Genomic DNA, 12,671 nt, shown 5'->3' on the forward strand with positions numbered 1-12,671 from the left:
AGAGTTTCGCTCATGTGCCAATATACCATGGTGTGTAAGAATTCTTTTGAGATTTAATCAGTCAGAGCCAACTGTATCAACTGCAATCTTGTTGCACCTGATGTGGATTTGTTTAAAATCTTGTTGTCAGATTTTAGATATTTTCATTGGTTCCTTAGAAATACAGCTGGCCGTGATATTGCGTGATGGTCGTGCTAGCAAGTACTTACTTACCGGCTTTTAAGGAACCCGGAGGTTCATTGCCGCCCTCATATAAGCCCGCCATTGGTCCCTATCCTGAGCAAGATTAATCCAGTCTCTATCATCATATCGCACCTCCCTCAAATCCATTTTAATATTATCCTCCCATCTACGCCTGGGCCTCCCCAAAGGTCTTTTTCCCTCCGGTCTCCCAACTAACACACTATATGCATTTCTGAATTCGCCCATACGTGCTACATGCCCTGCCCATCTCAAACCTCTGATTCTCCTGTAACTTCATCCCTCTTAGCCCCAATTATTTTCGTGCTAGCAAGTGCAAGTATTAAATATGTTAATTTATATTATATTCTGTTAACTGGGGGAAGCGGGAGAAATACGTCTCTATTTTAATATGTTAAAAATAATTTATTAATATGCCTGCCGATATTCGCGAAATAGTTTCTCTTGTTTTCGGATAATCCACTCGCCTACGGCTTCGCGAATTATCGACAAGATGAGAAATTATGTGATAATTACCTATGATAACTCCCTGACATATTCAGTAATAAACTGAGTTCTCTTATTGTTATTCTCCTATTAACTCTGATAAGAGTACCAACATGTTGAAAAAAGCCGGTTCGGATGGCTCAAGCGGTAGGGGCACGGCATGTCCCTATCGCCTGGTCCGAAGGGTTGTGGGTTCGAGTCCCGCCTTGGGTATGGGTGTTGTGTTTGTATTAGTAAATGAAAAACGAAAACAGAAAACAAAAGAGAAAACTTTGGTAAATGGCCTCTGGCCGGTCTAAATTAAAAAAAAATAAAAAATAAAAAATGGAATCTGGCGTGATAGTCTTGAGCACTTGCTCTGGTGGTGGATTGTTCTGTAGAGATGTTGGGCCGCAACGAAGCCGCGCACACCAATCCTTACAGCTGATTTCACTAGACATGTACTGCAAGCATTCTGCGATGGATTTCAGCAGGTGTACGCCCTTCGCAATCAGAAAACAAATTAAAGCGCATGCTGTTGACTTTTGGACGCTTCCATCTTGCACCATTCACTTTTCTATTATTACTATTTATTCAGAGCAATGATGACAGGCACAGCAACCATAGCAATGGAAAGTCTACAAACGTTGCCAATAAAATACGGTATATCTAAAGCGAACTTCCTCCAGTACTCACTTCTGTTGCACATAGTAAGTCTCGGCCGACTTTAATTTGAACTTGCCATATATATATATATATATATATATATATATATATATATATATATATAGGGGCTTACACATTTTTCTGTACGTATATTGCAATTATTTTCAATGTTATTTTTCAATTTACGAAACTGGACATGTATATAGAGTACATATTGAATTATTTTGGCAAAAGGTTTGCGAGTTGTAAACGGTGGAAATGTAGACTCACAATTGAATAACGAATGTTCCGTACCTATTCACTTGTTTAAATTTTCAGGTTATGCTCTTTATCCATAATTAGCACTCGTCCTCGGTACTCTTTCGGTTACCATTTTGGTCATTGGATCCTGGATTCGAAGCTTGAAGTCCGGCCGAGAGCGATGTATCTTTAAGGGCGATAAAATTTTAGCAATTTTTCATCCGGGAGGGAAGTCCAGATGGAACACTCCTGTCGTAGCTTTATGACATAAAAGAACCCTGTACGTGATACATTGTTCCTAGTAAAATGTTTGTCATTTCTGGTATATTTTGAATCTGAATAACATCTGCTACGGTCGAAAGCATCATTCTCTTCGTCTTTCCTTTCTCCTTATCGTACCATTATTGTCCTTGTCTTTCCATTCTCGTCTTCCCAATGTTCTCCTTCTCTTCCCATTTTTTTGTCTTTCCTTTATTCGCCTTCTTCCCCTTGTTCTGCTTGCATTCCTGTATGTATGTATGTTTGTATGTATGTATTCACACTGCAAATGGATAAATACCCGGTGGCAGTGGTAACTAATTACACTCAATGATGACAATTAGTATTAAATTAATACTAAATAATAACTAATACTAATAATAAATAATAATAACAATAGTATAATAACATTAACAAGGACCATCCTAAATTAAATTAAGCACGATCACTTAAAATAACATTTAAAGTCAATCTAATTTGTATCTTAACTTTAAGTTCGAACTAAAATCCACGAGTATGGTATGTTCATATATGCACAAGTACCTTCCAGCACTACATTTTTTGCGTTGTCCACTCACTGCACTGGAACTACGACACATTTCACTGATACTATCCTGATTGCACTAACACTTCAAAATATTTCACTGTTTATCGTTTATGCTATTGAGGCCATTCTGAAGGAGAGTAGTATCTTTATAACTTTTTATTTCCCTGTATACGATACAATCCACCGCGAATAAGCGAATCCTGGACAAGATGTGAACTGGCGGAATAGAAGGGGCCCCTGTGGGACTCCGGAAGTAATTTCAATTGGGATCGATAATTCCTCCCCTACCCGTACTCTCTGAGTGCGACAAGTTAAAAACTCCTTGATCCACTGGAGTACTCTGAAGTCAATCCCTGTTGATTGTAGTTTAACCAACAATATATCGTGTGGGACTACATCGAATGCGCGTGAAAAGTCAATAATCACTGCATCTACTTGGCTACTGGAATCTGTTCCGTCTTCTAAATCCTGACATACAGTTACTAATTGACTCTCACATAAATAGCCCCCCCCCCCCGAAATCCATGCTGACAGTTATGTAACCAATTTGAGTTATCCCAATTCTACCTTAGATAAGCTGAAATCAAGTGTTCCATCTGTTTGCAAACCACAGAGGTGAGGCTGACCGGTCTGTAATTTTTTTTATCTGAGCGAGACCCTGACTTATAAATTGGAACCACTATTGCATCTTTCCAATCTCGCGGGACAGTACTATTGTTAATTGATATTTCAAATGTACGCACTAGATAGGGAATCATGGCTTCTCCTCCCAATTTCAGTACGTCTCCGGCGATACTATCAGGTCCTACTGATTTATGAGTTTTCAATTTAGAGATCCTTTTCCTTATGTCCCTAGGCTTAATAGAAAACTAACCCGTATTTTCCAAAGAAGCTAAGTTACTGCCCGTGCCTCACTTCCTGAGCTGTTTCTTTGCGGGGCGAGACGCAGAGAGGGAGAGTAGGAGGAGCTGGGTACCGCATGTGCCTACTACTCTACGTTCAACATATCGGCCTTTTCAGGATTCCTTTCGTCAGCTATGGAGCAAGATCAGCCATGGACAAGCGAATGTTTAGGTTATCGCCTCACAAAACAAATTATGTCCTCATCAATTCCTGTAACTAAACACTAATAACAGTGGTAGACTACAGTCTCACTCGAGATTATAGACCTAATCGCGATTACGGTTGTCATGTGTACACATCCGTTAACTCTTTCCTCTATGGCAGTGTTTGTCAAACTTTTTCCACCACGAAACCCCTTTTAATCTAAAGTGTAATTGCGGAATCCTTGTAATATTTTATTAGTTTTTAATAATTAACAGACAAGTGAAAGCTAGTATCTCAATAATTCTGTTCAGTGGGACGAATGTATTTACTTTTTAAGTTTGCAATCTGGTTTTATGGCGGAAAGTTGTAGTCTCATTTCTATTGTACTTCTGCATTTTGTCTTTTCGATATTTTGTTTTAGTGAACACATACGCAGAGAATCCAGTGATGAAAGTGATAAGTATTATGGGTATTTTCCGTTTTAGATGTTCATTAAACATATTATTACGCATATTATTGGAATATTATTATTACGCTTATTCTTGGATTATTATTATCATCATCATCATCATCATCATCATCATCATCATCGGTGGTTTCATGTTATTATTGATTCATATTTTCGTAACATTTATATATTTTTAAGTATAAAATGGCCACCGGAGCAGCCCAGTCGGCTAAGGCGCTTGCCTATCGATCCAGAGTTGCGCTCGATGCGCGGGTTCGATTCCCGCTTGGGCTGATTACCTGGTTGGATTTTTTCCCCCGAGGTCTTTCCCAACTGTAAGGCGAATGTCAGGTAATCTTTGGCGAATCCCCGACTTCATCTCGCCAAATACCATTTCGCTATCATCCCATCGATGCAAAATAACCTATTAGTTGATACAATGTCGTTAAATAACCAAGTAAAAAAAAAGTATAAAATAACATTTAAAATCATATAGGGCTCACGGAACCCCAGAACATACTTTGAGAAATGCTGCTCTATGGTAATTCAGCAGTTGTCCAGACTATACGAAGAGTGGCCTAGTGTGTACATACATTTTAGGAAATCGCCATCAGATATAACAGCGATAGTGGTATCCATGATTAGAATATCCAGTATTATAACCAGTAAAGATTCCTGCAATGGCATAGGATAATGTTTTCAGAACATGTAATATGCTGCCGTGCCGCCACGCTGCATCTCCCGTGACGGTCCGAGCAGACCTAAGAGGCGTGGTTATAAGCACTAGGGAACTCTCGGTTCAGGACGTGAGACACGGGCAGTAGGTATTATTGCCCTCATCCCAAAAACAGTGTATTTCCCTTTTCTGAATGTATTACACTTATTGTCTTTATATTCCCCGATTATCCTTGTTCTTGTATTATCTTCTCTTCCCATTTTATTCTTTTCCCTTGTTATCCTTGTCTTTTCCCCTTTGTTCTCCTTGTCTCTTTCCCTTTGTTATTCTTGTCTTGTCCCCTTTGTTTTCCATGTCTTTCCCTTGTTCTCCTTGTCTTCCCTTTTTCCGTTGTATTCCCTTTGTTCACTTTATTATTCCCTTTCAGCTACTCCTTGCATCCCCTCTCTCTTTATGTTTCTCCTGTTCTTCGTTGTGTTCCCCTGGTTCTCCTTGATTTCTCTTTGTTTTCGCATTGTTCCCCTTGTCTTGTTGTAATTGTATTCCTCTTGTGCTCCTTTTATTCCCCTTATTCTCTTATTTTCGTTATTCACCTTGTATTCCCATGGTTGTTTTCCCCTTATTTTCCTTGTGTTCCTATTCTCTTTGACTTCCCCTTATTTTCCATGTGCTGCCCTTGTTCTCCTAGTGTTCCCCTTGTTTTCCCGTTCCCGACGGGGGGAGGTTGCATTTTTACGCGACTGTCAGTTCCCAATGTACTCCTACCCCTTGTCTATTGAGGAGAAGGCCGTAGTTCTACGTCAAAATATTGTAAGTATAAGTAACCACGACATATCGGAAAACCAGGTTGGTTTCTGGCTACCCGAAGGCCAATATTTCCCCTCCAAGCTTTGTGTAGTCGGGCATAACATTCTTAGCATGCACTGATGTTGCATGTTTGAGTCTGCATCAGATCCATCGTAAGCTTTATTTTTAGTGCATGTCTATGTTTTCCTTTATAATTCCTAAGGTATGCTTAGTATTCAAATTTTGTCGCTCGCACTGCATTATTTTCTGCCGCTGCTTTAATAGAGGAAATATGATCACCATTATTCTTGATATAAGATCTGATCTATCTGCTTTTAGCAACCTCATCATTAATACGGAAGAATGTTAAATTAATTTCAGCCAGTGTGAGAGATGAAGTATGTAACTTTTTTGCTTTCAGTATCTTGTAAGTATTCGGATTTCAACGTTGAAATTCTCTTGAAAGTAAGCAAAGATATTGATCGGAAATGAATGCTGAGCAGACGAACTGTATGATCGTACCTCCTTAGAGAGACTGCATGACGGTATTGAAAATATAAAATTAAAATCTTCGAAAATGACATTATCAAATAGTGAATAGGGAAAAAGTATGCGAATACGTTCAGTTCTAACGTTCCTGCCCCTGGATTTTGTGCCTCAGACATAGCATGACTAGATATAAATTCATCGGCTTCTGATTCGATAACCAGTAGGAAATGGATATTTTTCTCGCACTCATCTGTGACAACGGTACGTATACGCGTACTCAGTGCTGTATAGTGACTGTGTCATTTGTAAGCTATGCAACACCTTGCAAATAGATATAATTTCTCCAACGACGTAGGTTCGAATCCTGGTTGGGCTGATTACCTGGTTGAGTTTTTCCGTAACTATAAGGCGAATATCAGGTCAGTCGTTCAGATCCTGTGTCTCCCACTGGAGGAAACGGCCGCAACATAAAATCTCCACTTTCCTCTGTTTTTGAGCAGCAAGTTTAGTTTAGATCTGCCCAGGATTTCCTATGTAGTCTCTCGCATCTCCTCTTCTACACTTTTCCAAGTCTGCCTAGATCTGCCTCTGTGACGAATTCTTTGCTGGTTACATCTGATAACGTCCTTCTCCATTGCGTTCTCCTTCCTCAGGCTATGTCCTATTTAATTCCATTTTCTGCGCTTTATTTCTAGAACTACTAGCTTCTCCCATGTTCTCTGTAGACGGTCTACATTGCTCATGGTTTCCGGCCAATAAATATGGAGAATTCTGCGGAGACACCGATTCACGAAGACTTGTAGACTGCTAGTGATTTTCGTGGTTACTTTCTAGGATTCGTAGTCATACAGGAGGACCACTTTGACGTTTTGCGGAAAATTTTGAGTTTGGTTTTGATTGAAATATCTCGTGCTTTCCATAACGGATATAGCTGAACAAAGGCAGTGTTGGCTTTACTTATGCGACTTTTAACGTCTTCGCTAGCTCGTTCATTCTTCTTTGATATGACGCTACCTAAATACTGAACTCTGTCATTTATTTATTTTAGTAGGTTATTTTACGACGCTTTATCAGCATCTTAGGTTATTTAGCGTCTGAATGAGATGGTGATAATGCCGGTGAAATGAGTCCGGGGTCCAACACCGAAAGTTACCCAGCATTTGCTCATATTGGGTTGAGGGAAAATCTCGGAAAAAACCTCAACCAGGTAACATGCCCCGACCGGGAATCGGCCCCGGGCCACCTGGTTTTGTGGCTAGACGCGCTAACCGTTACTCCACAGGTGTGGACAACTCTGTCATAGTTTTAACATCTTCTCCATTTATTTGGAACTTCGGTTCATGTCGATGAAACCGTTTATGCCCTTTGTTTTCTTTCAGTTTAATTTAATTCCTGCCTTGGCACCTTCTATTTGTAAGGGATTTCGCTTGTGCGCGATATCCAAACATTTCTGAGAGAATAATTTCAAGGAAAAATTGTTCCTGGGCCGGGTATCGATCCCGGGACCCTTCGCGTAGTGCGCGAACGCTCTTCCGACTGAGCTACCCCAGGAACTTTACACGACACCGTCACAATTTTTCCTTTGTATCCACACGACTTAAATGAGCTGACAAGATGCCAGAACTCAACTATGAGTGCACACAAATATTTATGTGACTTAATTTGTGGCTTTCTGTTAACGTACCTCCAGTAACGAATGTATTATACAAATATGGATTTCAGGTAGTAGCTCCCTGTAAAGCAGGTTTCAATAATTTCAAGGAAAAATTGTTCCGGGGCCGGGTATCGATCCCGGAACCCTTCGCTTAGCGCGCGAACGCTCTTCCGACAGAGTTACCCTAGGAACTATACACGACGCCAGATTTGTATTTCTGAGAGAGTTTCGCACGCGTCATCGGCAAAGTCTGAATCTTCCAGGCGTTACATCAGTTTCCACTACTGTAGAGTGCGCTATATGCTCCAAAAGATGCATCCTTCATACGAATGTCGGGTAATCCCAAAGCAAATCCTCGGCATCATCTTGCCGAACACCATTCCACTGTCACGACTATCGATGATAGATAACCTGGCAGCTAATACAGTGCCATTAAATATCCAATTAATTATACAAATCTAGCTTTTGAGTAAAGCTCGTTGTGAAGCACACTTGAATAATTTCAAGGGAAGAATTGTTCCGGGGCCGGGTATCGATCCCGAGACCTGTGGCTGAACGCACGAGCGCTCTTACCAACTGAGCTACCCAGGAACTTCACCCGACACCATCTTAACTTTTCCCTTTATGTCCACATAATTCCGGTGGGCTGACAAGACGCCAGAAACCCACATCGAGTGCACACATACTCTGTGTTTCTGGTAACGTACCTGGAGTAACGTATATATTATACAAATCTAGCTTTCAGATAAAGCTCCCTGTGAAGCAGATTTGAATAGTTCCTGGGTAGCTCAATTGATAAGAGCGATGGTGCGTTCAGCCAAAGGTCCCGGGATCGATATCTGGCTCCGGAACAATTTTTCCTTTGAAATTATTCATATCCGATTAATAGTTAGTTCGTCATTCAGCCATATGAAGCCAGTTGTGTAGACCAATTTTCCGATAGAGTCGTTACCCAGGGTGCGCCATAGAAAACTGGTCTACGCTGCATCCTTGATGAGGTGATATGATGGTAAATATTATTTGTTGGGATGCCATTTGCAAACCGCAGGAAACCTCGTGTGTTACCTGGATCACGGGCTTGTCCAACACAAGTTATAAATCGGAGGTACACTGGGGATCGAACGCGTGTCCACAGGACTATAAGTCCAGCGCCCTAACCACTGGACTATCGTGACGGTTCCGATTAAAATATTGCCTTCATTTTTCCAGAATTGTAGATGTTGTATTCCTTCCTTAAATTTCCGCACAATAATTAAGTTTAGGAGAGGGATTTCTAATTTCGTCTAACTTCTCTTCTATTATTTAGCACCCAGTATCTTCATTTCCGATTTATTGTCTAAAACAGACGCGCCTCTTTTGTTTTATTTAATCCTACGTAGTGGTGGTAGGCGTGGTAGTATAACAACACTTTCAACTATAGAAGTTACTCAGCGTCGAAAATCATACAGTAGTTGGCGAGAAATTGCCGACAATTGGACGTGGCCCGTAAATATATGACACGCCCTTCGAAATCATTCGCTCTCGCTGGGTTTGACTTCGCGAACTTGGGATATACTCTAGTGTCTGTCAAGATAACCGAGGAAGATTATATTGTCATCCCGTGGAGAATGGCAGTAGGACGTATCAGGGAATTCGCTATGAAATTTTCGTCTTCTGACCAGCGGTTCAGTTTTCACATAATTACAGCAACAGGGTATAAAGATTAGCATTTTTTTATGATTTATGTTCCTCTTATCGTATTATTCATTATTTTAACCTGATTTTGATGGTTAAATATACCTTATAGTTTTCTTTAACTTTTTAAAATGGTGGAAATTGTATCTATTTTTATTAAAGTTATAGTAATTTACCCTAGCAATTGAGATAAAGATCCTCAAAACAGGGGGCAAAGATCCCAAAACAAACCAACTTTATCCATACAAATAAACTTGCAAAATTGCTGGAGGTATGGAATACAAGTAACAAAATACGGATGTCAGCATGGAAATCAACGAAAAACATACTGCATAAACTGGCAGAATTACATGGAACATGCGGAAGAAGTATTTGTAATTAACTTTAATGAATCTCACAAGTAAATCAACATAAAACATGCCGTAGAAACTTGTAAAATTACTTGAAACAAATTATAAGATTGCCAAATTAAATTAACACTTTGGCAGATGCCACAAACGAATTTTCCTCCCACATAACTTGAACAAAATAAAATCTCAGATCTAAATTTCTGCAGTACTCTGTCAATTCATTTTCTTATCTGTCATTAAATGCAGACGCCTGAAGGAGCCAAGCGAAGAAAAGCCGAATCCTTTTTGAAACCTTTTCCTAAGGTAGATTCTTCTACATTTGACATTTTGGCTGATTTACTTTTGATATACCTTCAACGATAAGTTGTCTTACTTGTTCCATCACGTACTCTTATATTAATGGCTTAGAATCCGTTATGTTAGCATTTATAGTAATTGTTCTAGAAGTTGATCTAATATCGAAGTTACAGTACTATTTTATTATAGGAACACATTAAATATTGCAATACGATCCATGGGGCAAAGTTCCGCATTCGAATTTTTGCCCCATGTATAATGCTGATCTTTACCCCACAAGGCAGACTAAAAGAATCAAGCTAGTGCTGCCAATTAGGAAAGAAATTATGAAATTACGTACTATGCATGATGGTCGTTATAGATAGACAGTTAAATAAAGCACAAACAAAGAAATGTAGTTGCTGTTAATATTTTAACGTCTATTGCTACTAACAAGTCCAATATTATATTAGAATCGTGAAAAATTGAAAATATCTCATTATTTCCAGTACATTAGACGGAGAAATATCAAATTTGGTATAAACACAGCTCCTGAGACGACAGAAATTACGCAACCACTTGGGGATTCAGGGAACCAACATATTTAGGATAGGACCTTTATCCCATGTGGATCTTTACCCCTGGTTACTCTCGCATACTGCCCGTGTCTCGCTTCCTGAGCTGTTTCTTTGCGGAGCGGGACGCAGAGAGGGAGGTCCTGCGTACCGCATGTGTAGTTGGTAGCCTACTACCCTATGTTCAACACATCGGCCTTTTCGGCATTGCTTTCGTCAGCTATGGACCAAGATCAGCCATCGACAAGGGAATGTATAGGCTATCCCCCCACAAATTATGTTCTTCTCATCAATTCCTGTAACTAAATACTAATACTGTTCTCCAACCAGGAGAAAGAAATTTGCTTACTATTGCGTCATCTATTGGAGTGAAGTAGATAGATAATATTACCGTTATAACGTCAGTTTAAAAAAAACATGCGCTCTCCTGCATATGTTATTTCCTGTGTGGAGGGATTAAAAGACCAGCAGATTAACCGTGATCTAATTTTGTAACTAGGATAGTATAAGTATGTGTGTATCAATGTTATCGTTTGTGCTTTGAGAGTTAGCCAATGGAGATGGGTGTACCCACGTATGTGACCTTATGACATCAACATTCATTGACAGCATTACCCCGTTACGTCTCATTCCCCTGAGACTTTCTCCTGGTTGGAGTACAGTACCAATGGTGGACTACAGTCTCTACTCGAAATTATCGACCTAATCGCTATCACGGTTGTCGTGTGTACATACCCGTAAACTCTTTCCTCTATGGCAGTGTTTCTCAAACTTTTTTCCACCGGGAAACCCCTTGTAATCTAAAGTGTAACTGCGGAACCCTTGTAATATTGTATTAGTATTTAATAATTAACAGACAAGTGAAAGCTAATATCTCAATAATTCCGTTAGTGGGACGAATGTGTTTGCTTTCTAAGCCTGAAATCTGGTTTTATGGCGGAAATTGTAGTCTCATTTCTACTTCTGCATTTTATCTGTTTCGGTATTTTGTTTTAGTCAGCACATACGCAGAGAATCCAGTGATTAAAGTGATAAGTATTATTTTCCGTTTTAGATTTTAATAATACCTAATAATAATAATAATAATAATAATAATAATAATAATAATAATAATTACGATTATTATTATTATTATTATTATTATTATCATTATCATTATCATCATTATCGGTGGTTTCATGTTATTATTGATTCATATTTTCGTAACTTTTATGTATTTTTATAGTATCCACTTACTTACTGGCTTTTAAGGAACCCGGAGATTCATTGCCACCCTCACATAAGCCCGCCATTGGTCCCTATCCTGAGCAAGATTAATCCAGTCTCTATAGCATCCACTAAGTATAAAATAAAATATAAAATCATTTAGGGCTCACGGAACCCCGACAGCATACTTTAAGAAACGCTGCTCTATGGTAATAAATATGGCTCGGATTTTTAGATGTAAAAATCGGGAAAATATGACAAAAAGGAAAAATATTTAGTTATGTTTCAATTATTTTATGGGAATATAAACAATAATTTATGCAGTACACACCAGTATAAATTATGCTGTCTCGCCAACTGCTAAAGAATTACAGTACACAATGAGATTCATCCTCAAGTTATCCATCACAAATGACTGACGATTATCGCGAGACATGCCATGTACTGGGAAAAAGAGCGTCCTCGCCATTGAGAAACAACATGCACTCCCTAGAGACATGTTTATGATCGGAAAGGGAAACAGACAGCTGATGTTTATGAAATTATGATTGGGTCCTGAATCAGTGTTACGATAACTTTACAAGGCACTCTTAAATGACATATTAATGTTTATGTGTGTTAGTTACAGTACAAAATTTTTGTAGCGGTGACAGTTCTTATCGCTTGTGGTCAGTGAATAAACTGCAGTTCCACAGATAGGCAATTCTGAGAAACGTTGTCAGCTGTCACTTCTAAGCAACTGCACAGAACATTCGGGTGACGATTAATCTGAAATGGGACTTTCGCCGAAAAATTATTTGATGGCAACTTAATTTTTATGTGTTTTATGTGAATGTTTGAAAATATGTATTTATATAAAAAAAAATTAAAATGTGTTTTTATGTGAAATAAAATTTAAAATATATGCTGAGATGACCTTGTCCGAAACTTAAAATAGAATTACAAGTTTCTGTTACAGTGCAAATAAAATATGTATTTACCTTAGAATCCTAGCCATAGTAATACAATTCAGTAGTTGTCCAGTCTGAACGAAGAGTGGCCTAGTGTGCACATACATTTTTGGAAATCGCCATCAGAGTTAATAGAGTCTCCAATATTATAAACAGTAAAGAC

General features: G+C 39.0%; 1 protein-coding gene and 1 non-coding gene across 2 annotated transcripts in view; one reads left to right on the forward strand and one right to left on the reverse strand.

Moving 5' to 3' along the window:
• Window positions 1–12,671, forward strand: part of LOC138694780 (protogenin-like) — a 538,126-nt gene that overhangs the window by 50,611 nt on the left and 474,844 nt on the right. The window lies entirely within an intron of this gene.
• On the reverse strand, window positions 7,302–7,375 carry TRNAS-ACU (transfer RNA serine (anticodon ACU)). Its single transcript has one exon. It is a non-coding gene; the product is annotated as a tRNA-Ser (tRNA).

This window comes from Periplaneta americana, chromosome 2, assembly GCF_040183065.1.
Source record: "Periplaneta americana isolate PAMFEO1 chromosome 2, P.americana_PAMFEO1_priV1, whole genome shotgun sequence".
Lineage (NCBI taxonomy): Eukaryota > Metazoa > Arthropoda > Insecta > Blattodea > Blattidae > Periplaneta > Periplaneta americana.